General features: G+C 42.2%; 1 protein-coding gene across 5 annotated transcripts in view; it reads right to left on the reverse strand.

The window, feature by feature from the left end:
- CDH12 (cadherin 12) overlaps nt 1-26,750 on the reverse strand; it is a 2,251,017-nt gene that overhangs the window by 1,687,923 nt on the left and 536,344 nt on the right. Inside the window, exon 3 of one of the 5 annotated variants that reach the window (XM_069219517.1) lies at nt 17,546-17,628. The exons of the other annotated variants lie outside the window; for them this stretch is intronic. The gene's annotated coding sequence lies outside the window, so the exon portion shown is untranslated. The remainder of the gene's footprint in view (nt 1-17,545; nt 17,629-26,750) is intronic. 5 annotated transcript variants of the gene reach the window in all.

Consider the following 26,750-nt stretch of genomic DNA (forward strand, 5'->3'; position numbering starts at 1 on the left):
TATCCATAATTAATATGTTTCAGCAAACAAATATGAAGGGGAGTTAAGACTGAATGTGTGTCAATAATGGCCACAGCACTATACCTGAAAAAGGCATACAATTCCAAGTTAAGGCAGTACCACCCTTAACCCCAATGCACTCGCTTTACACTTATTTTCACAGGTGTCATCAGTTTGGAAGGTGTAAATTATATGTGAATGAGAGACATTTTGAGTGTTCTCACATCATCTACCCAGGCTAGTTACACTCGATTCAAATATTCATCAGTTCGTATTTGGCCTGTAGTTGTCTTGGAATGATGCAGCTTGGTGTAAAATTGGCCAGCATCATCTTCATCATAATTTTTAAATGTTTATTTATGGTTAATAGACCAATAAACATACAAATACAGTTATAGAAATGTAGTATATAGATCTAAGCACCAATCAATACTCACCTTAAAAAACAAGTCAAAATTTAGTATCAGTTAAAAATTTAAAACCATAAAATGGATCATTCATTTCATACCTAGAGCTTGCTTTAGAGTTTGGCATAAAGGTGTTTTATCACAAATAAGATAGACTTCCGATCCACAAGTGCTATAGGACATAATGCATTTGTACTAAGGCAGATGGGGTATCTTTTATGATTGTGATTAAGTAACTCTTCCACCAAACTCTAAATCAGGTACATAGTTTCTACACAGTCCTGCTCCTTTGTACCTAATTAAATCAATTTCACCTATTATGTTCTCTAACAGGAGTCTTTGGGCCTGCTTTATAGATTGGTAGAGAGGGTACTCCATTGCAACATAAGCTAGCCAGGCTGATGAAGTGCGATACCCTGAAACTGGTGCTAGGATGCTTGCTTCTGGTCCAGGGAGGATCTGGCCTGGCAGTTCGGGTTGGACTGGTCCCATGGGTAACAGGGTCAAGACTGATTTGTATATGGCTGGGTCAAACTGGGGTGGCATGGTGAGCAAAAGAACAATGGTTTAAACCCAGATCTTTGACTGGGGGTAAGTGTTTGAAAATTTTCAGCACTCCGTCCATCATACTTTTGTGTTACTCTGTCTCCCAGAGTTCTCTTTCCCCAATATAGTGTTCTACCCACCAAATTAAATTGCAGGCAGACCTTACGTTTGCCCACAGAGGAGAGTATTCTATATCTGTCATGGCCCAACTTTCTCCAACAGTTTTGGGGAGTAAGGGCTGTCGGAGAATTGGCTACATATACACCCAATAATCACAACAAGGTGCTGTGGCTCCTTGGACAATGCCACCAGGTATTTTCTTTTTTGAGCCACTCCACGGTGTTGTGATTATCAAGTTTGTTGTGGGTGGATGTACGGTGGCCCACTTCTTGCCTGCCCCTCTCTAGTAGTGATTATGTACATGGCCACCCACCCAATTTAGATGGACAGACATGCAGTCATTTTTTACTGTTTCATCTGGCGGTAAGGAACAGTTCAACCATTCTTAAGTTCCCCTCACCTTTGAAGAAGCCTGCCAAGGTGAGGGGAGAAATTCCATTTGTCTTTTTTTCAAAAAATCCTGTGTCATGTTTTTGTTTTTGAAAAGTAAAAAAGAAAAAAAGAACACTGTTTGCTGCAGGGCTGCAGGGCTGCACCCTTCTGATGCAGCCCTGCAGGAATTAGTAAAATGAATTGTCAGGAACCACCATGGCAGCGATCCTGCCAGTGCTTTTATAAATGACTGCCTGCTTGGCAGTCATTTACAAATTAGGTGGAGGGCTTCTCCACCATGGAGATGGAGTAATTTACTTGCCCACTAAGGGGAGACTAAGACCATTCACCTAAATCTATATCAGGCTCATAGGGCCTGAGCTAGAACTTGGCGGAGGAGAATACTGCATCACAAATTTGGCAAATATCCCGTCCTCCGTATTATGATCCCATTATGTCCTATGGGGATCGTAAAACGGCATACAGAATATCCGTCATGTCTGTGATGGAGTATTCCACCCACCAAGTTCTAGATCAGACCCTTAGTTTCCAAATTAATGCCCTAGATTACTGTTTCTCATATAGAATGCATCCATAAAAAATGATTAAGCAAAGACAAAGGTTCCACATGTATCTGATTTACACATCCTGTGTACAATACTATTTTTCTGCATACCCCATGTAGCAGCCCACTAATGTGATCCATTTCATCGTATGGTTGTGGTAGACAACAATAGATTAGGAATTGAGCTTCACATTTCTCAATTCTAGAACAATTCCAGAACCATGAAAACAGAAATTAAAGTTGGGATTGTCTTTAGACCGACTATGGTGAACCATCACATAATCTGATCTAAACTTCATATTAGGATCCCGCTAAAGCAGGTTCTACCTGATCTAAATACAATTCAAATTTCAATGTAGATTTAAGATCCAAAAAAGTATCAATTGGGCCACGTTGTGGGGTAGTGAGTCATTTTTTCACAAAATTCCAATACCCTAGTTTTAAAAAAAGTGTTACACCTAATGTAACGTATGTTATTCCACAAATCAGACAAGCCCAATGACCGACATTATTAGCTGTCTGTTTGTGAAAAGACTTATTGCCAGCTTATAGTGGGTTTACAGTTCATCCATTTCTTACTGTTGTATTGGTTTTATTTTCTCTCTCATTTGTTTGCTTTTCATTCATTATCCGGCATGGGCTTTCCTCCCCTTCATGTGTTTGTATCTACCCTGGAGCATGTCCTCATTATGTGTGTTCTTCATTTCTTGAGCACTTCATGATAGTGCATGTGCTTTGAAACTCCATTGTGCACTCCCTTTTTCCCACGCAACAATGCTCTGTGGTGCTCTTTCTCACTCATGTGCTTCTCTCTCTCCCCTAAAATTCCTGCTCTTGTGTGCTTCACCCACATTGCTATTACTCTCATGCTTCTCTTGCTTGAGTACTTCTTCCACCTACCCCTCCTTTCTAACTACTGTTACCCCTCCCTCTCATGTGGTCTTTTTTTTAAATGTATTTATTTTATTGCTTCTGGTCTGACCACCTAAAAATCATTTTGTGCTACTTCTATTTCTTTTTTAAATTTACTGATTCATCTCACCATATTAAGAAATTTGTTTTTTGTATTTTTTTCCACCAGGCTGCACAGTGGTATGGCAAGCTAATCTTGTGCAGCATGGTTACACACCATTGGCAAAGTCAATAGGTCATAAAGTGCGATTTATTGACTTTGTCAATGCTTATTTTAAAGGTAAATCACCTAAGAAAAAAGTACCTTTTAAAAGTTCACTGTTGGTTAAATGGTATTAATTTGGTCTTTGGGGTAACAATTTCAAGAAAGTGGCTTTTACAAAAAGATAAAACATTGTTAGTAAGAAGTTAGAGCCCTATCGAGGTTTAGAACAATAAAGTGTCATAATCAAACAGAAGGTCACACATCTTCTTCCCAGCTAAAGGAAGACATCATTATCGCAGTCAGAAAGACAACATCACTGCCCAACCCCATTATTGACATTGATAGAATCAGTAGTTTCTCCATTTTAGAATCTTAACAAAACTACTATAATAAAAGGTGACAATTAAAGAAAGTAATATAAGTTAAGGTCTTCTACAACAACAAATGAGGAACCATATTTAAGGCTAAACATAAATCGACAAACACTATATGATGCAGTTCATTTTTCAATATTTCTGTTTTCCATAAAAGAAAACAAAGAGAAAAAAGATCACTAGTACTAACTTTGCTTCTAAATCCTGTTAGTCTAGCGGAAAAAATGGTGGTTCCTCCAGGACTCCAATTTGTGTAGAAACATTTTACTAAGGTTTTCTCAATATTATCAATTAAACTTGGGGGGAGATAGCTATGTGCTATAATATGCCAAAAGGCCTGAAAATGTTTTTTATTGCCCACTGTTCGTAAATCAGACCAGTGTTGCTGCTCCCAATCACCTTAGTCAATTTTAAAATCACTTTATAAAACCATCTCACACTAAGTATTTCAACCTTTTCTTTTAAGAGCAACAAAAAATGTAACTTAGCAAACAGCAAACAATAGTGAACCAAAGATTGTTTAGGTGTTCACACGTCTAGCTACTTTGCTTCTTTTGTGAAAAATGTATGTAAAGATGTGCTGTGAACATTCTGTTTTTTTCTTTGGAACGAAATGGTTGATAGTCAAATAATCGAGAATGTACAACTATTTATACAAAATGACATTCAAGTTTATGTGACTATATTCATGTGATTTAATAATTTCTGCTGAAGCATATAATTGTTATCCATTATTAACAAACAGCTTCTAGAAGATTAATGATTGCAAATCACATATTGTTTCTCATAAAGAACATGGTTTAGGTACTTGAAGTAGCTGAAAGAGCATTTCACTACTGTGCACTGATTTTTTATTCTAAGAATCATTAACGTGGCTCTAACTATTTATTAAAAAAAGCACAGAGAGTTATAGTCAGAGAGGAGATCTTTGTGCTAGTGCTATCAGGATAGGTCATGCATTACCTCAGTACCCACTTCAACTGAAGGTTGGTGTCAGGAGGAGAGATGCCTTCACTAGCTCTTTGTTCTTTGATACACACCGCTGCTATGTGAAAGAAATAGCAAGATTGCTATTTCAACAGAATAAGAGTCTTGTTGTAGGAGAGTGTACACCATCTATCAAACTGAAGATAAGCTTGTTATTTACTAATAGCGTAGAGGTAGCATAGTGCTTAGAAGTAGCAAACAAAGGTGTTAGTGCTAGAGATATAATGACAACGTTAGTATATTTCTTGCTGTTTACATTATTGATTAATTTTCTAACTGCTTAATTTTTTATTCTGAGGGGTTACAATTTATAGCATCTGCATTAGATTAGGCTTTTAAAATAAAAATGGCAAAATGCATATTCTGTTCCCAGTTTTTTTTGAGAGTGAGATTCATTTATATAGGAAGTTGGATCTGTATATACTATATCAAAATGAGATATAGGGGCATATTTATACTCTGTTTGCACCGGATTTGCGTCGTTTTTTTTTACGCAAATCCGACGCAAAGCTAACTCCATATTTATACTTTGGCGTTAGACCCGTCTAGCACCAAAGATCTTGGAGTTTGCGTCATTTTTTAGCGTGGACACCTACCTTGCGTTAATGATATGCAAGGTAGGCATTCCCTTCTAAAAAATGACTCTAAGGCATGTGCGCCTTATTTAAACTCCCGTGCAAAAATGACGCACTGGAGTGGGCGGGCCTTAAAAAATGACGTCCAGCCGCTTTTGCGTAATTTTTTAATGCCAGGGCAGGCGTTAAGGGACCTGTGGGCTCGGAAGGAGCCCAGAGGTGCCCTCCCATGCCCCCAGGGACACCCCCTGCCACCCTTACCCACCCCAGGAGGACGCCCAAGGATGGAGGGACCCATCCCAGGGAACTTAAGGTAAGTTCAGGTAAGTATATATATTTTTTTTTTGTGGCATAGGGGGGCCTGATTTGTGCCCCCCTACATGCCACTATGCCCAATGACCATGCCCAGGGGACATAACTCCTGTCTGTGCTAAGACAGGAGTCATTTCAATGGGGGTTGGGCGTAAAAAAAAATGGCGCAGATCGGGTTGAGGCCAAAATTTTGCCTCAGACCTGACTTGCCCCATTTTTTGACGCCCAAGCTCCATTTTCCCCTACGCCAGTGCTGCCTAGTGTGAGTCATTTTTTTTTTACGCGCACCAGTCAGCTGCGCCGGCTAACGTCATTCAATAAATAAGGCGCCCGCATGGCGCTTTGGAATGGCGTTAGCCAGCGTTACAATTTTTGACGCACAACTGCGTTGGCGCAGTTGTGCGTCAAAAAGTATAAATATGGCCCATAGTGTGCACATAGTCCAGGGGTTCCCCAAGAGGCTTGACAGAGGCAATAATAGATAATACTAATGCTCTATTTGTGGTAGTGTGGTCGAGCAGTTATGCTTTTCAGAGGGTAGTGTTAAGCATTTGTTGTTCACACATAAGCAATATGTGAAAACACACACTCAATGACAATTTCAGACCAATAGGTTTATAAATAGAAAAATATTGTTTCTTAATTTATTTCTAGAACCACAAGATTAATTTAGCAGGTAAGTACATTAAATGAAAGGTACCTTGCATAGTAATGCTTAGAACTTTGAATGGAATCAACAATGTACACAGTTTTCTTTAAAATGACAAAAAGCTATTTTAAAAGTGGATACTGCAATTTCCAGCAGTTTCTGGGGGAGTTAAGTAAAGTACAGTTTTTGAGGTAAGTAACAAACTTACGGGTTCAGTCTCTGGGGGCAGCGGGTGCAGTGTTTCTCCAGGGGTCGGATATCTTCATCCCCCGCAGTGGCGGTCCGGGGGATCCTCGGGATTCCCTCTGCAGATGTCGTGGTGGAGGGGTGGAGAGGTCAACCCAGGGTGGACGCTTAGTCAGAATCATCTGGGGGTCCTCTCTGGCTGGTTGGTTCCACTGGACACGGGCTAGGGACATCGGGTGCAAAATAGTTTGGACTCACGCTTCTGGAGTGAGGTGCGAGTACCTTTAAAGATAGTTTCTTTCTCTTCTTGTTGGACAGTTCCGGTGTCCAGGGGAGTTTCTTGGTCCTCAGTGAGGCAGGCAGTCCCCTGGAGGCTTTTTGGGGGGCACTGGTCCTGCAGAATGCACTGCTTCTTGTGCAGCTTTTCAAAGCAGGAGAGGGGCAGGTAGGTCTGGGGCTGAGTCAGTTGTTGTCTCCTTCCCTTCTCTGCGAGGTTTTCAGCTCAGTAGTCCTTCTTTCTTGAGGTCATCAGGAATCTGAAGAGCTGGGTTCAGGGTCGCCCCTAAATACTCAATTTAAAGGTGTGTTTAGGGTCAGGGGGCAGAAGCCAATGACTACTGTCATTGAGAATGGCTAAACCCTCCTTGTACCCACTCCCTCGGGGGAGCGGGCACATCCCTATCCCTGTTGGTCCTAATCCTTCAAAGCAAGATGGAAGATTTCTCAAGGAGGGGTTCACTTCAGTTCTGGACACCTTAGGGGTAGTCCTGGCTGAGGGGGTGACTCCTCCTTGTTTTTCTCATTATCCCTCTGGACTTGCTACCAAAAGTGGGGGCCCATCGAGGGGGAAGGCATCTCCATTGGCTTGAGTGCACTAGGACACTGTAATACCAGGCCTGAGCCTTTGAGGCTCACCGCCAGGTGTTACAGTTCCTGCAGGGGGAGGTGTGAAGCTCCTCCACCCAAGACAGGCTTTGTGCCTGACCACAGAGTGCACAAAGGCACTCACCCCATGTGGTCAGAAATTTGTCTGAAAGTGGCAAGCTGGTATAGACTGGTCACCCTTACACTAGCATTTGGATTAACATACAGGGGGCATCTCTAAAATGCCATCTGTGGGCATTTTTCAATAAATCCCACACTGGCATCAGTGTGAGTTTATCAGGTTGAAAATAGGGACCTCAGGGGGACGGGAAATGGGGGGCACCTCAGCCGGAAGATGGTACAACGCCACTGGTCCTGGAGGGGCCAACATGTCCTGTGCTTGGTCCTGGGGAGTGCAAGGCAACAGTCTCTCAAGTGGGTGATTTGCCCACTGCTTGGTCCTGGAGAGTGCAAGGCCACAGACTCTCAAGTGGGTGACTTACCCACTGCTTGGTCCTGGGGAGTGCAAGACCGCAGTCTCTCAAGTGGGTGATTTGTCCACTGCTTGGTCCTGGGGAGTGCAAGGCCACAGTCTCTCAAGTGTGTGATTTACCCACTGACTTGTCCTGGGGAGTGCAAGGCCACTGTCTCTCAAGTGGGTGATTTGCCCACTTTTCCACTGGTTCTGGTGGGGGCATTGTGGCCAGTGTGCTTCATCCTGGGAAGGATGGGGGGAGTGGATGGCTTCTTCACTGGTTCTTGAGTGGGCATTGTGCCCTGTGATGCAGATCTTGAGGAGTGCAGTCTCTCACCTGGGTGTCAGACCCACAGGATTGGCAGGGACCAGGCCGCACAACAGCCCATGGATGCAGGACTACACACTGTCTGCCGGCGGTGATGGCTGCTCAGTGGTGGCAGTGGCGGTGCTGGTGGTGGTGCTGGCAGTGGTGGTGGGAGGCTCCAGCCCATCCCCTACAGCCTTGGAGGGCTACCTACTGGGGCTGCTGCTGCTGGCAGCGGAGCTGGCAGCGGTGGGGGGAGGCTCCAGCCCATCCCCTGCAGCCTCGGACGGCTGAACCACCATGGTTGGTGGTGGGGGTTCCGACTGAGTCCCAGCACCAGGTCTCTTGTCCTTTTTGCCTGCTGGTGCAGGCCCCTTGCCCTTCCTGTCAGCAGCTTGGGATGGCTCTTTGCTCCTCTTGGCAGCAGCTGGGGGTGCCTCCTTGCCCTTCCTTGCAGCACTTGGTGCAGGCACCCTATCAGTTTGGCTGCCTGGTGCCCGGGATCCTCTCCCATCTGGTGTAGCTGTGGACACTACTGTGTCCCTGGACTGGGTGGCTGAGGTGCTTGGCTGGGTTCTGACCTCCCTGGCCTGATGTGAGGGATGGGGGAGCAGGGCTAGGGAAGAGGTCAAAGGTGGATAGGAAAAGCTTCTTAGGGACATTAGGGCAGGAAGAGAGAGATGGTTTGAGAGTGGAGGTAGAGGGAGTGGTTGTAGGAGGTGTCTGTCTGCTGTGTTTCAGTGCAGGTGCATGGGCTGGATGCTGTTGTGAGGTGGATGGCTGTTGGGTGTCTGAGTGCTTGTGTTTGTTTACTTTGGGAGGAGGGGCACAGACACAGTGGGAGAGGACACAGTGGACGTTTGCATGGAACTGGGGGTGGTGACTTCCAGTGAGGGGCGTGTGCTGATAGGTGTGCTGGTGATGGGGGTAGTGGATGAGGATGTAGTGCATGCAGGTGTGAGTGAAGATGCAACTGGGAGGGAGGTGGATGAGAAGGAGGAGGGGGCCACAGTGGAGGCAGTGGGTGTTGGTATGTCTGCATCTGGATGGTGTTTGTCTGAGTGCCTGTGAGATGAAGTGTGGTGCTTGTGTTTGCCATGTCCACTCTTGTGTGTTGTCCTGGGTGCCTGCTCATCTGACTGTATGCTTGGGATAGGTTAAGGGGAATGGGATTGGGTAGGGGAAGTTGGAGGGGGAGGCTAGAAACAGGGACAATGGCTGCCATCAGAGAGGAGGCCAGAGCCTGGCTTGATCTATGTTAGGCCGCCAAGCCAGTGTGAATGCCCTCCAGGATTGCATTTGTCTGTTGCATATTGGCTGCCAGCCCCTAAATGACATTCACAATGGTTGACTGCCCAACAGAGATGGATCTCAGGAGGTCAATAGCCTCTTCACTGCACATAAGGACAGGGTGACAAACAAAAAAGGGGGGGGAGAGAGACACTTGGTCAATGGCAGCAACAACACCACCATTGGCGTACACGACACCCACACACCGGGAACAGCCCTACGCACTATGCAATGCACTACCAGTCACAGTGCTAGTCACCAGCCCATGGATAGGGACACCTAACGCCATATGCAGCATACCTGAGACCCACAGACCCCTGCCCATTAGTGGATGCCCACTAGCTTGGTTGGAGGTATTTTACATCAGAACCCTGCCCACATGGGACCTACTCTGCAATGTCAGGCCTGGCCTAGGGGCACCCACAGGCGCACATCCCCCACCCGGATACCACCCCACCATGCGCAAGTTGTATATTGCAGCACTGTACTCACCCCATTGCGGCTGCTGTGATGCCCCCAAGCGCCCATCCAGCTCCGGATAGGCCACCGCCATTATGCGGGCCATCAGGAGGGTCAGGGTTCGACAGGCATCCCTTCCTCATTATGAGGGCATCCCCAGATGGGCCTCTGCCGCCTTCTGTGCCCAGCTTCTCAGGTCCTTCCACAGTTTGCAACAGCCTGCCTGCTGTAGACCACCAGGGTCTGCACGTCCTTGGCGATGGCACGCCATATTCCCTTTTTCTGATGGCCGCAAACCTGCAGGAAAATAGACACAGGGAAAGATATTAGTCTGACCATCCTGCCTGTTACACCAAGCCCCTTCCCATCCCCATTAGCACAGACATGGCCCAGCATATATGCAGCACGCTGCCAAGGGCCCATCCACCAACCCCCCCTACATGAGGCCTTCACACACAGCACTCCATGCATTTCACACACAGCACTCCATGCATTCACGCCCCAGGCATTGTACTGACGGTGTACTCACCTTTTGGTCTGGAGGCCCATACAGCATTTGGTACTGGGGTAGGACCCCATCAACCAGTCGCTCCAACTCCGCCGAGGTGAAGGCAGGGGCCCTCTCCCCAGGGACACGAGCCACGGTCAGTTCCAGACACAGGTCACAGCAGCACTTGCGGTGTAGGTCCTCTCCTGTTGAAGGTCAGGTAGCAAGTAAGTGAACATATAGAAAATGGCGGTGACGTCCACAGCAGTGCATACCCTCACCGCCGGCGTACATCACCATTGGCCACTGTACCCCATAGGGCCTAATGTTAAACAATGAGGAGTTGCACTGCCGTTTTTGAACGTTAACCGCAACGGCGCACAACGTCAGTGAAATAACCTAATTTCCACCTGTCCCTCCAAACAGGACAGGAGGACGCCATTTCAAGGGGAGCGGGGTGCAGGCCAGGGATCCTAACTGAGTCACAGTACACATATGCACCATTTGGACCTCTCCAACAAAATACTGTTACAATCACTACATGCATTGAAGTGTAGTGTTTGGAAATAAGAGATACTGACCAGCTGCTAACCATTTTGCCCCATAGATTGCAACCACTGCAAATGAATAGGAGATGGAGACATACCCCCATGTACAGAGCCCTGGTGGACTTGGCAACAATGGAGGACAGGCACATTATCCTCACCTATAGACTGGACAGGGCCACAATCACAGAGCTGTGTGCCCAATTGGAGCCTGACCTAATCTCTGCTATCCGTCACCCCACTGGGATCCCCCCTATGGGGCAAGTGCTATCAGTGCTCCATTTCCTGACAACTGGCTCTTTCCAAGTGACTGACAAGAGTGTTGTCTGCCCTGATTAAACACATGCACAGCTACATCATTTTCCCCCAGGTAGAGGATTTGGCCACGGTGAAAACTGATTTCTATGCAATGGGACAAATACCCAACATTATTGGGGCAATTGGTGGTACACATATTGCATTTGCCCCCCAGGCGAAATGAACAAGTGTTCAGAAATCAAAAGAGCTTTCACTCGATGAATGTGCAAATGGTGTGCCTGGCGGACCAGTATATCTCCCATGTCAATGCAAAATATCCTGGGTCTGTGCATGATGCCTTTATCCTGAAGAATAGCAACATCGGAAATGTGATGGCTCAACTCCAGAGGCACAGGTTGTGGGCTGTTCATCGGTTTGGCTAGTGGCAGAGGCCCGGTGGGGTGCCACTGCCTCCCTCATCGTGTTGGCCATGTCTGCCAGCACCCCTGCAATGGAGACCAGGGTGGTGTTGATGTCCTTCAAGTCCTCCCTGATCCCCAGGTAGTGTCCCTCCTGCAGCCGCATGTTCCCCTACAACTTGTCCAGTATCTGGCCCATCGTCTCCTGGGAATGGTGGTATTCTCCCAGGATCGCAGTCAGTGCCTCCTGGAGAGTCAGTTCCCTGGGCCTGTCCTCCCCCTGTCGCACAGCAGTCCTCATGGCTTCCCTGTTGTCCACTGCCACTGACCCCAGGTCCCTGATTGTCCTGTGTTTGTGGGGTTTCCTGGGGTCCCTGTAGTGGTGGGCACACAGCTGATAAACGTATCCTTGGGACAGAGGAATGGGCCCGCTGTGTGGGTGCTATGGTGGTGTTTCCTGAAGGGGGAGGCTCTGTGGTGGTGTGAGAGTGTGCCTGGGTAACCGACTGTCCGGAGATCCCTGATGGGCCAGGTTGGTCATCCAGAGCCAGGTGAGCAGTGCTGCTGTCATCACTGTGGGCCTCTGCTGTGGGGGGACTGGATGTTGCTGGCACATCTTCTCCAGTGACATTGGCTGGGGGACCTGTGGGGATGTAAATGCAGTGCTATTGTTTCTGCGTGTGACATCATGTGCATGGGTGTGTTGCCCTCTATGGTTGTTGTTGCCCTGGCAGATTTGCCTTTGAGTGAGTAGCTATTTGTTGGGCTAGGCGATTCTCACCAGTGTGCATGCAGTGGTGATAGGTGTCCATGCACGTCTGTGAGGGGTGTCCATGCATTGGTGTCACATGCAGGGCTTGGTATTGGGATGAGTGGGTTGTGATGGTGGGGTATGTGGGAGGTGGTGAAGTGATGGGAGTGAGGCTAAGGGTGGGGGTTTGTGATGGCATGCAGGTAGGGGGGGATAGTAATAAAGATTTGACTTACCAGAGTCCAGTCCTCCTCCTACTCCTGCCAGGCCCTCAGGATGCATGATTTCCAAGACTTGGTTCTCCCAGGTTGTTAGTAGTGAGAGAGGAGGTGGGGGTCCACTGCCAGTCCTCTGTACAGCTAGTTGGTGTCTTGTTGCTGTGGAACATACCTTCCCCCATAGGTCGTTCCACCTCTTCCTGATGTCGTCCCTTGTTCTAGTATGCTGTCCCACAGCGTTGACCCTGTTTACGATTCTCCACCATAGCTCCATCTTCCTAGCAATGGATGTCTACTGTACCTGTTATCCAAATTGCTGTGGCTCCACCATGACCCTCAGCTCCTCCTCAGAGAATCTGGGGTGTCGTTAAGGTGCCATGGGTGTAGTGTGAGTAGTGTGGGTGAGGCTGTGTGGGGTAATGTGTTGGGGTGTATAATGTAAAGTACTTGGTTGATGTATAGGTGATGATGTTAAGTGGCTCTAGTTGTGTGTGTGCTCTTTTTGTCTCACTCTGGTATCAATTATTTCTAGTCGTAAAGGGTTGTGGGTAATTTGGGTGTGTGTTTTATAGTGGTGTGGGTGCATGGGTGTGGTGTGTGTATGTTTGTCAGGTGTTTGTACTTTGAAATGCCCAATGTGGTGTTGTTTTTTGTGTGTGTGTGTATTTTGAGCGCAGCAGTATGTCCCGCCAATGGTTTACCACCATTGAATGTCTGCCACGGTGATTCGTGGGTCATATTGCTGTGGGCATTGTTCTGTTGGCATAACGGTGTGGGTTTTGCTACCGCCAGCTTATCACTGACCTTTGGGCTGGTGGACTTGTGTGTGTGGCTGTATAGTGACGGATTGGTGTGTGTGTGTCATAATATGCCTGGCTGTTATCTGCCGCAGCAGCGTTATGTTGGCAGCAGTCGGCATAGTGGTAAGCGGGATTTTAGCACCAATGTCATAATGAGGGCCAGGGTTTTTAGTGCAGGGGGCCAGAATACTGAATTTTGTTTTCTAGAAAATGATAGAAATGTATCAAATGAACATAATTTAATTCACTTTAAAGCCAAAGAGTGGGCATCATTGTTTGAAAAAAACATAGTTTGCATATAGGGAAGAGGTTGAAGTGGGCAGGTTCAGAGGGACATGACGTGCCCATACTTTTTTGATTTATGAAAAACAATTTCCCTACTTTTTTAAAAAAGACAACTGTTCCTGTGCTGTAAAATGAAAGCTGGGCAGACAGCTAAACAAGCTTTCATGTCAGGGTGCCTCCTTGTCTGAAAGAAATGCAAATGTGTGCTATAAGTTAGTCTGCAAAAGTAAAGGGTAATCAGCAAATGTAAAGGATGCTTGGAAGTTCATACTGGCTTTAATTGATTGAATCATTTGAAACTTTGTGATGACAAAGATTTATTCTTTTTGAGTGGTGTTACAAAGAGTTGACAACTGAGCTGTGAGGTATGTGCTTTTAATTGTAATTGGATTTATATAGCGCTTACTACCCTTGGAGGTGTTGAAGGAACACTAATGTAAAAAACAATTGCATTACATACAGTCTGGGTATTACTAAAATCTATATTTTGGAAGCACTCTTTTATCTTACACTTTTTTAAGCATTTTGTTTAAGTCTATTTTATACTGTGTGTAATGCGAGACTTACATATTCACAGTGGTTTCTGTCAAAGGCAGCTGTGACCTCGTAGAACTAAAATTACACAAATTACTACTCTCTATTGCACTAGCCAAGATTTAATTCTGTGGCTTTCTGGCTACACAGAGACTTCTACAGCACATTAACTAAGAGACATTTCATATTGTATATAGTGCATTTCCCACTGAGTAACAACTTTTTAATTTATTTTTCAATAAAGCTGCACATTATGTTATATGTAGCTATCTGACTGTAAAAGACAAAAAAACGTACAGAATAGTTTTTTTTTTTTTAGCCACACCTTTGACCCCATCCCACGCTCTCAAATCCCGCCCCACTCCATGCAGCATCACAGTTCCCATAACTTTTTGAATGCACTTTGACTGCTAAAGGTTGCAACAGTATCACAGATAAAAGTATGTACTTCCAAATTAAATTTTACCTCCAATTAACGTATTTACATTTATTAGCTGGGAAGATGTCTACCGAGTTTGAAGATCACAAGAGGTCCTTTAAATTGCCTCTATCATCAAGGACAGTGGGTCATGATCGTTCTTTGATCTGGCAGCTATTATCACAGTGGTCAAAAGAGTCCAATTCCATATTTGGAATAAATTGTAAATAATATTGCTAGACAAATTGCCCTTTTTAAAAGTAGAAAATGCTTCTTTGTCTTTGCATGATCAAAAGCCATGTGTTATAGAAAGGTTAGCTAATTCCATTATTTTAGTGAATGGGGTGAAAGCCTGGAGTTGCACCATAAGTCATCCTCTTCCCCTGCCAAATCCCTAAACAAACTAATGGTCACATGTGTGGTGTTAAAATCTTCAGCTATCACGAGGATAAATAATTGGCTACACACAGTCAATAAAGTATCTAGCTGGCATACAAAGCAGACTTAATGTATCAGATTCTTTGTTTTTCATGTTTCACTTTTATAGACCTTACATTTCAAAGTTAAAAGATATAAATAATAGAAGCCAAATCAAAGAACAAGGTTCTACCATGTTGATGTCATTCTGAATATGGAACTTGACCCAATCTCTTACTCCCTCAGAAGGATACATGCAGCAAAAGATGTTCACCTATGGTATCTTAGGATCAGAGTCTGTAGCCAACACCCATATTGCACGACCTTTGGCTGTGCACTGTGGGGGTTGACCACCCATAACAGTTAGAGGGCATAACCTGGTTAAATCTCAGGCTCAGATGCCGACTGGCACTGTGCAAACATTTCTCATATTGGATGTAGTTAATTATCCACAAACTACAGGAATGCATTGAGATATTCTACAGTTAATGTGAAATAGTAGCCAAGATTGGGTAGAATAGCTTAACTTATGTTTGAAAACCTCAAAAAAACACTTAAAAAGCATGGTTACATTGAAGCAATGGTTACATAAATTAAAAATAAAAACACTATAGTTTGTCAGATAGGGATACCTCCAGAATCCTTAACTCAGAAAACAGCCATGTAAAACATGTCATGAGCAAAATGCAATGTTTATAACACTAATGATTATTCCAATTAGCAACACCTAAAAGTGCAACATCATTAAGAAATGTTAAACAGCAACGCACACTCAAACCAATAAACTGAACTCAGATTTGAGACATTAATAGTGTTACTGGAAATGAGAACTGTAATTGTATCTGTAAAATTATTTATAACATTTTCAATAGCATCTGTAATGTAATGAGTGAGGCTATTAGCTTTGTATTTCCTGTACCATTTATGCATTGCATGTCTGTTGTGAGAGTTATGAATTACAAAGCTACTTATATAAACAACACAGTGGCAATCACCACTTGTAGTTATGGTCAGCCTCTTCTTCCATTACTTTTTTACTTACTTATAGGTTTTTACCCCATGAATGATCTGCACCATATCGTTTTCTTTAAATCCACTCTGCATTTTTTGAGATATAAGCATTTACAAAAGGTGGCAGGTGTGCTTAAAAGGATTAATACTTGTATATATCTTAGCCATTTTGGTCCACATAGGGTCTTGGACTAAGTTTGTGGCTGTCGGCAAACTAAAATAAAAAAAAGATATCCTATTGTTAAAGTGATCTTTCTTTTCACATTGACTATTTCTGGTCCTTGGCACAAACCTGAGACCGCTGACATGACAACACTGATTGGCAGGTGGATAGAGTAAAATTACCCTTAAAGCCGACATTAGAAGGATGTGGAGTCTGGCCCTCATATCCACAAAAAGGCAAACAAAAGGTCTCATAAGGAGGCAGGGCAAGCACATCAAGGTCCCTAGGCCATAGTGGGCAGATCCTCCAAGGGCCCACAAATCAGTAAATAATAATTGTCCTTAGATGGTGGACTGTGCACTAGTTTTCTAGGCCGGAGACTAGACATGACTATAATGGCACTGGTAGTCTACAACGTCCAGAACTTTAGCTGCAAGTGTGATACACTTAGGAGGTCACCCAGAGGCCTCAACCCATGGACTATAGACATTATCTTAAGTGGATCAAGTCTGCAGCCTTGTTCTACAGGCAGTCGACTTCTGGTGCCTTATTGGCTGCAATGAGTCAAGAGAGCTAGTCTACAAAATTCCAATAAACTTGGGATACTTGAAAAACATATTATAGAAAGCCCAGCTAGTGGAGTCCTGGGTCCAAATTATAGAATTAGGTGGTCTTTCCTGCAGTTATCAACTTTACTTCCAGTGAGCCTGGTTCGCAGTCCCTCTTCAAAGCCCGTGGACCCAGCACACCTAGCAACAAAGTATTTTCATGTGTCATCAGAGTAATCAACATTTTAAAGATCAATCTGAGTTTCTGAGTGGTTGAGAGGCCGGGATATCTGCCTTTTCACTAGAAACAGAGGATAGCTCCACCACTTTCACTAAAACAAGAGTACTTGGGAGAAGGACAGAATGTTCAATGCATCCTACAAAAATGACAGCAAAGAGACAGTGAGACATGTGTGGGCATGTTAGACCTTATTTTATTTTATATTATTACAATAAGGTGATATCTAAAGGGTAAAACATCTATTACCCTCAGAAGTCAACTCAGACCTTTTGACTCAGACAGGAGTGTGGAATCATCCAGCCAGACACTGTAAACCAAAGAACATCAAATATTACATCAAATAATCAAAATATTTAATTTAGAGTCAATAATTTCAACACACCATGACCTATGTGGCCATGAATCACCACACCAGTTTAGTTAAATTTAAACATTTATTGCCCTTTAGAATAACAATGCTAAGATCACGTAAATCATGCGCAAGACCAAATGATAGAAATACAGAAACATCAAAGGCTGTCCAAAATGCCTAAAAAAAATCTCAATTTAACAAAAGCATTTATAATTAGACACTCCAAAAGAACAATGTAGAATAACAACAGAATGAAGTGAAAAATAGAGACAGATACATTTAGTTTGTACAGTTGAAGTAATTATAATCAATTAATCAACATTCAAATTCAGACATAAGGTCAGACATCCCTAAACATTCTATCTAGAAAGCATGTGTGGGCTTCATGCAAAAAGAAAACTAAGACAAAAATAATTTAGAAAAACATCGAACTATAGTGCTAATCAAAACAAGCAGCTGGGTTTTCTAAGGGAGAAAAAACCTGCCAAGAAAGACAAATGCACATTAGTTATACTTCTCCTAAACGGATCATCCGTTAGTTGTGTCTTTATCAGCAGAGCCCAGGAACATCAACTTTTCAGGGAACAGCATCAGGACCTGAAGGGGAAACAGTTCAGTAAAGTTGGGCCTAATATAACTGAACTGTTAAAATCATAGGCAAAAACTAAACTGCATCCGAACAGAATCTCAGAAAATGAAGAACTAACAACAAGCTCAGAAAATGTGCAACTGACTTACATCACCTAAAACGTTGCTGTATTAAACTCCCAAAAGTTACTAACTAAGCCTATATTGGACCAGACTATGAGTTGGTTTAGTGTGCAGCCAATAAAACATCTTCAGCGCTTCAGATGTATCGATTCACGTTCTCTGCACCCAGGATTAGTTTACGCTGTCACTCCTCTATCGTCTCTGTTCGCCAGCTTTCTTGATTGAATACATTTCAAATACAACGTGAAAACAGGACATATGATTCCTGCCAAAAACTGAGACTCAAGCAAGAACAAAATATGTAACACGAAAACAAGACACTGAGGCTCATTGTTTAAAACTAACAATTTTTATCTTGAGGAAACATGCAACATGATCAGTAAAAGCAGGACAGAAATTTCCACTGTGTAAGTTACAGAGGATTTATCAAGAAACATTAATTTGCCAAGTTAGCACACATTTACAGATCATATTTCTGGAAAATTACTAAAACGTGACGCCTTTGAAAAAATGCTAAACATGAAGAATAAAACATGTCATAATAATTTTTAAACGATTAACCTTTTAGTACATTTTAACAACCATCTTTTGTCAGTACATTTAATTAGGATAAAACACAATACATTTTCATTAGACATGATTTAACTTCATTTTGACCTTCATTGTGGCTGATACCAGGACAATCACATTTCTTTCACACGTTTTTTTTTCTAGTACACAGTTTTCAGTTAGGCCTTTTAATACATGATCATTCACATTACATTTTAGTGACATATTTTCATTAATAATGTTTGCTCTCTAACAATCCCTCCTCTCACAACTATATATGTCATCACAAAATAAAATACTGTGAGACAATTCAAAATTTGGTTTGTTTAATATATTTATTATTTCTTGGTTTTCTCCAGGTTTCAGAATTTCTCAAATTATCAAAGTATTTGCTTCTCGTATTTTTTATTTTAAATTCTTTCTTCTGCTCATTTTTTCATCCTTTGTCTTTGTATCAATCTGTACAATTTGTAAAGTCTGATTATGCAAATGACACATACTACCACTATTTGTAATGGTTTCAGTATCATTCCCACAACACCTTGACCTAGATTTCCCAACCAATTTTTCACTTCAGTAAAACATACGCCTATATTGTCCCACACACTTGGCTCTTTCAGGTTTTTTAGGACAGAATTTAGATTCCTTCAGTTCTTAATGAAATTTCTAATTCCTTTACTGTTATCAGGGATAAATGTGCAACAATGTTTCATTTTAAGCATCCAACAGACTCCGCTATAAGACAGTTTTGAAGAACCGTCGACCGTACTACAGCTATTTTAGTATCCATCAATATAATTGCTTCAAAATAATCTGATTGCATTTCATCTACAATGGTAGACAGCGTTCTAATTTTCATTACATTCAGAACAATTCCTATAGAAGGAATATTTGCTCCAAATATATCTCCCACTTTTTTTTAATAACTTGCCATTTTTGATCTCGATCTTTGAATTTCATGTGTGTCATCTATGTTGTCAACTTGATAAATTTTTTAAAAACCCACTCCCAGGTAGCAAGTGCCATACCATCCCCTAGGGAGACGATAATAAGCACTTTTTCCACAGATGTACTACACCCCGGGAATCGCAGGATCTTGTCCATTCAGCATAAAGTCCCATGTATTCTTAAAAAGAAATACATGTCTTCATTCACTCTTACCCACAAACTTGGTATCAGTTCTGGATTGAGGTCTGTATATACAAAGCTTTCCTACATGTTGGTAGCCTAAAACAAGCTTCCCTTGTGTCGTAGTTAGACTATATGCATACTCATTCTTATAAGTGTGTTTCACTCAACATTTCTCTATCTTCTCCTTCAATTCCTTTCTTCTATCATCAGTCTGATCCAGGAAAGATTTTTCAATTGGTGTAAGTGTACATGTCAAGTTGTTACGGTGGGTGTAGGCTGTCCCAAATGTTAATGTAGGCTCAAAGAAACCTCCTACAATGTCTATGTTCCTAGCATTAGCAATGCTACTCAAATGCTGGTTAACTGGAACTAAAGAAAAGACCAGATCAAAATTGGAGAAGAAATATTGTATAAATTCCTGATAATAAAGTTAATAGAATAATGGAATGAATCCCATATGTTAGTGGTAATCTATGATTTGTAATTCCTTCTTGCACTGATGAAGAAATTTGGGTACATACATAACATTCTCTCCGATCCATTATCTCAACATCTTCATACAACAATTGATAGAAAACATTAGAAGAAAGATCTCCTTGTGAGCTTTCTAAATGCAACTATTTCCTTATTCTCTAGTTTAGAAAGCGTACTAGTCTCTGGAGAAGGTGTATAATTAGTTTCAGCTTTATCAGAAACACTCATACTTACAATCAACTACAAAACTATCAACACACATAAAACTGCTAATCTAACACACATTGTTTCTATCGCAATTGGTGTCCATGATCTGTAAAGAATCGGAAAGCGAAAGATTATTTACAGCAGCTTTTAGAATTTTCTCTAGAACTTGTCAAATATCGGTATAGCAGCTTTGTCAAAATCAGTTTAAAATATCTCTTGTCAGATCATAATCTGCTGATCACTAACTATTACTTCCAGTGTATATCGTCTCTCTTGTTCACTAGGCAATGTGATTTGAAAATTCAGTTCAAATGCGATTTCACGTTCCAAAACGTAGAACTGTATTCTCATGGTTAAAATAGCAGGGCATAAACTTATGTTCCCATTCATCAGCTGCGAAATATGCCCATTCAGGGCATGAGATTTGCACTTGTCTCTTCTTCACTCAGATCAGTTCCTTTTGTTGTTTCTGCTTCCTCCTTTGTGCTCGACAGTACATCAGGAACCTTTTCAGTTGTTTGCAAAGTAGGCCACTTACCTCCTTTCACTGTTTTTTTAGACAGTGATACCAAAACTGGACTTACGATTCTTCTTAGTTCAGCAGGTTTTTGGCAAGCACTTCTTTGACTTTGATTTGCTTCACCTGTGATATTAGCCACTTCAGGAGGAGTCAAATCTGCATGACTTTGATTCAACTCAACTCCACTTTAGGCTTCTTCAGGGAACGAGATCTGCTTTATCTCTTTTTCCTAATTTTCTGCTTCTTGGTGAGTCCTCCCTAGAATTAACTCTCCTGCTACATTCACTTCTAAGTCTGCTGATAGAGGAATATCAGGATTATCCTCTATTTCATCTCTCAGAGGTACACCTGAATATTCACCATTTTACACTGTGTTTACTTTTGCAGTCCCTTGCTCTGTTTTTGTCACTTGCACTTCTTGAGACTGTATTACTTCAACTGGTGTTCTCAGCAACAATGGATCTTCATCCAGAGGATATGTCATTTTGCGAGTATGACTCTCATGGACCCAGTTCCAAACTCCAGCACACTTCACAGTAGTTGTTGTCACTGGAATAATCGGGTAAGGATCCTTCCACCTAGGTTCCAAGCAAGTCTTCTGCATGTGCTTCTTGATCACCACCCAGTCACTAGCCCAAAGACTGTGACACTGGTCTTGGGATGGTGGCACAGCTGTTGCTTCCACCTGGTGGGACAAAGAGCGAACCACATCAACTAGACCCTTGTAGTAATCCAGCACCAAACCATCTGTTATGTTCACAAGTGCATTTGCTGGAACAGCTGGCAATCTCATTGCTATGCCCATCAGGATTTCATGGGGACAGAGTCTAATCTTTCTGTAAGGTGTACTTCTCATGCTCATTAGAACCAAAGGCGAAGCACCCGGCCATTTCTGATTTGTGGATGCACACATTTTTGCCAATCAAGCTTTCAATTTTCGATTAATTTGTTCTACTAATCCAGAAGCTTCAGGATGATAGCTGCAATGCAGCTTCTGCTAAATGTTTAAGGCTGAACATAGTATTTTAATCACCTCCTTATTGAAGAGACTTCCTCTGTCTGATTCTAAAGAGGCCGGAAACCCAAATTTTGGTATCAACGCTCTAAGTAACAGCTTTGCTACTATGAGGCTATTATTTCTATGTGTGGAGTAGGCTTCAATCCAGTGACTAAATATACAGGCAACCACCAATATGGATCTCAAACCACCACAGACAGGCATCTCAATGAAATCCATCTGCATTCTGTTAAATGGACCACCTGTTCTTCCAATGTGATTCAAATTGACAACAGTTCTCTTTTCCACGTTCATTTGTTGACATGTGATGCATCTGTGAAAAATTGCTTCAGCAGCCTCTCTATACTTTGGATTAAACCAGGATTGCTTAATTGTTCGAATCATTGCATCTCTACCAATGTATGTCTGATCATGATAGCATCTTGCCATTTGCGTCAGTATCGAGACCACCCACCCTTCATTTGAAAAACATATTTCATAAATTTCTCTTTAAATGCAACTCAATTTTATCCAGCTTTTCTTTTCATCTTCTGGAACCTCATCCTCGAGTCTCTTTATTTCCTCCCAAGTGTCAATTACTTTGACTTGTCTCATCAGCATTTATTGCACCAACATTTTTCCATTCTTCATTAAAAGTAATAGAATTTAATGCACATAAACGAGCAACCTCATCCGCATAGGAATTTCCCATGGAGATGAAATTGTTTGATTTCCGGTGAGCGCTGCACTTGACTACTGCAATCTTTTCAGGCAATCGTAGGGCTTGTAAAACATTATGAATTCTGTCACCATTTCTAACTGGTAAGCCAGAAGAGGCCATGAAACATCTCTCGGACCACAACTACCCAAAGTTGTGCACAACACCAAATCCATTCTGACTGTCTGCAAAAATCATATTTTTAAGCTGTGCAGAAATATAGCATGCTCTAGTAAGAGCCACCAACTCAGCCACTTGTGCAAAAAAAAAACTCCTTGAAGCCATGAAGCTTCAAATATGCCAGCATTTGTGCACACAGCATAACCAGATATCTAAGATCCCGCATTGTCTCTTAGACAGGAACCAATAACAAAATCTAATTGATCCTTTTTCTCTAACGGTGTATTCTGAATATCAGGTCTGGGTTTGGTGCATAGTTCAGTAACCTCTAGGCAGTCATGTTCAACTTCATTTACATTTTCAGATTCAGCTGTATCTACAGGTAGCAAAGTTGCTAGATTAAGCACAGTGCACATCTTAAGGGACACAATCGGAGAACCTAAAATTAACAATTCATAGTTGGTTAGACAAGCATTTGTCAAACACTGAGTCTTGGTCCTGGTAAGCAAGATCCCAACCGAGTGAGGGACCACTACAGTTAAAGGATGTCCCATCACAATGCTCTTACATTGAGTGAGACTCAATCCAACTACAGCCACGTTTTCTAAACAGCCGGGCAAAGCTGCAGCCACAGAATCCAAAATAGCAGAAGAATGTGCTACAGGGCGATTTACACCACCATGTACCTGTGTAAGAACAGAAAGTTCACAGCAATCTTGTTCATGACAAAACAGTAAAAATAGTTTCATGTAGTCAGGCATTCCCAGAACTGGTGCTCAGCACAGACTGTCTCTCAGCTCACTAAAGGCTTCCATACAAACTTCATCAAAGGGAACAGAAACAGTTATGTCCTTGTGGGTCAATCTCTGTAATTGGAAATAACAGAAAAATTGGGGATCCATTGGCTGCAGTAACTCACCGTTCCCCAAAACATCCTGACATCTCTTTGAGTAACAGGAGGTTTCATTTGCAAAATAGCTGTAACCCTTTCTCTGAACACTCCGTGCACCTTTCTCTATCTGATGTCCCAAGTATTTCACTTCTTTTTGACAGTATTGTCATTTTGCTGGGGACAATTTGTGTCCATTTTCATCTGGATGATTCAATAAGGCAATAGTATCTTGCTTGCATGCTTCCTGTGACTTTGAAGCAACCAATAAATCATCAATGTACTCAACCAATGTTGATTGGAAAGGCATTTCCAACTATTCCAAAAAAAATTCAACACCTCGTAAAAATATGGATGGGGATTCTGAAAAGCCTTGTGTTATCCTACACCAATACAGATGATTGCAGAATTGAAAACAGAAAGGAAACTGGCTATCCTCATGCAGAGGCACTGAGAAAAATGCTTGTGACAAGTCCACTAATGGGAACCATTCTGCAACACATGGAATTCGGAACAGAATCACTGCTGGATTGGGTACCACTGGACAACATTTGACCACAATATCAATCATTTTCTCAATTTCCCACTTGGCTGTTGCAAACCCATAATAGGTGAATTACGTGGGCTGCTCAGCACTTCTTTCAAAACTCCTGTTTTTACATCTGGTGCCAAGGTGATATTGAGGAGTTTTTGGTAAAATTGCATTGGGTTTCACTGTGACTTTCACTGGTTCAACTACTTTATTGAACCAATATCTTTTCCAGAACGATCCCAAACCTTTGATATACCTGTATCTCGTAGATAAATAGGCAGGTCCAATACTGTAAATGCAGGATAAAGAGTAATCAATGAAAACTCTTCATTATTCAAATTACAGTTTCCAAGTGGTAGACAGGATTCCTCATTATCACTATTTGTTTGGATGGCTATTCCATCATTTGTGCAAGTAATCCAACATTTTGTTTTGCACGATATACTCTTCCCAAAAGGTATACTGGCCATGAGTCATAGACTATGTATCTGTGCATGCCTTCAAAATTACCATTTTTTACAGTACTCGGCTCAGTAAACCTGTATTGTTTCCCCAGAAAGTGGCACATTTGTGGCACATTAGGAACTTCTGCAGTTCTGACAGTAGAGCATGTAGCTCCTGTGTCAACCAGGAAAGAAACATCATGACCCATTATTGTTCCATTTGCATAAGGACCACTCTGATCCACCTCTAATGAAGCTGCTACCACACATTCTTCTTCATCTGAACTCTCACTCATAATCTCATCACTTGATTCATCCTAACTGTGTAAGGCATACTTCTGTATGCATTATTGGCTGTTTTGACTTAACATTTCACCCATGTTCTGCTGAGGAACCACCATTTACCGCTGTGTCATTGGAGCTTGAGGTATTTGCATTTGCTGTTGCGACATCATTTGCATCTGCTGTTGCTTCTTCTTTTGCTGTAGTAACTGAAAACGAGGCACTTGCACCTGCCGTTGGGAAATTGCATTTGCTGAGGGATCTGCATTTGATTATTCATATTCTGGATATTTAAGTTGGGATTCCAAATTCTAAGTCCTCTTAAATTTGGAAATTTATGTTCATACATCTGCACAACACCTTCCTGCACCATCATTGGACACTCCAGTTTCCAACCCATGCAAGCATGACAAGGTAACATCATATTCACTGTCTGCATTTCACCTGAATTAACAATAGTATTCAGATCAACACCTGCATGATTTCCATTACCATTTCCAAAACCGCCACATCCTCTGCCTCCTGCCAGTCCCTGAATCTACACCATTTGCATATCTCCTGTTGTTGTGAAATTCCCAGCATCCCTGATTGTGCTGGTCTAATCTGCATCACACAATGCCCAATATCCAATGTCCAATGTCAGGTCTCGAACAAATACAAATCTGAACACAAAATTAATCATGTCTGTTGTGTCTGAATGCCTGCAACAACCTTCCATAATATGCATGTAATGACTCCATTGCTTCCTGAGCTCTCCTATCAATTCTCTGCCAATCAATATTTTTAGGTGAAAATCTCATTTTCAGAAATTCAATCATTTCGTAATAACTTTTCATTACTTCAGGAGATGGTGCACCTGTAACTGGATCTCATTGAGGTTCGCTTGCCGGCGAATCAACACTCCTTTTACACTCAATCCATTAATCAGCTGGGGCTACTATTTCTAACAAGGAATTTGATTTATCCCAGAGGAATTTGGTGAGTTTCATAAACCTATGTTTGCTGGTACCATTCAACTGGTTTGTCTCTCAATCTCAAAAAATTGTGAATGACAAAATATCACTTCTACTCCAACGGACCTGAACATAATTCCTTGCAGGCATTTCTCTCATTAGTAATGTAATTACTGGACTCAGTCTGCTGTGTATCAGTAGAGTTCAAATTTGCAGACTCTTTTTTCTTCTGATCTCTTTTCTTTAACCATCTACCTTCCCATGTACTGTATGTAATGCTCCCCATGTTTGAATACTTTGGGTTAATTCTCATGTGAATTTTTATTCCAGGTGATCTCATGTTCTCAATGTCTTTTGAATGAAATTCTAACCTATAGCTCCTTTTCAATGGTTTAGATTTCTCAATAGCCACTCCATATTTTTCTGCAAGTTCTGATAATTTTTGATTTGATACTCCTGCTCTATTTGTGACATATTTACACATGAAGTGTAACTCATCTCATTATATGACTCAATTCTAGTTAATGCAAGTGTTCCTCAATCTTTTCACTTACATCAAAATGTAATCTTGCTAGGCCCAGTGCTCTTTCCCCTTCAGCAACTGGTTTCATTGCTGATGCTCCACTCACTTTCTCCAACCAGTCTGTTAACTGCTGAGCTGTCAAACCTTGTAAAGAAACATTTTTATTCACATTAGGCATGCACTGTGAAGTATTACAAGGGGGACCCATTACTCTCTCAGATGTCATCAAAATTGAATTCAAATTTAAATTAGATTTTTCAAAATGTTGCGAAATCATGAAATAAGTTAAGTTTATATTTGGCCCATTTTTGTAAAAAGTCTGATTCATTGGATTCACATCTTTCACAGTAGCATTGAGTCTCTACGTTTCTGCATTTCTGTTAAAAATATTCTGCACATTATTCTCATTATTTCCCTGGGCATGCAATGGAACAACAGGACCAATTGTAAGAGGAACTGTTAATGCTTCTGGGCTTGATGGAACATTCTGATTTCTCAAGTAAATCACTTCAGAATGCTGTCCTGTAAGCACTGAGGAACTTGCTTGCTAAGTGTTACTGCAGTATATCTCAGCATTGCCTGAGCTTGACTAACAACTTGCACAAGAGTCATTGAATTAGGTGTAGACTGAACCATCATTGTTTTTTGTACATTTGTGGTGCCACCGGTA

This window comes from Pleurodeles waltl, chromosome 2_2 (genome assembly GCF_031143425.1).
Source record: "Pleurodeles waltl isolate 20211129_DDA chromosome 2_2, aPleWal1.hap1.20221129, whole genome shotgun sequence".
In the NCBI taxonomy this organism is placed as follows: domain Eukaryota; kingdom Metazoa; phylum Chordata; class Amphibia; order Caudata; family Salamandridae; genus Pleurodeles; species Pleurodeles waltl.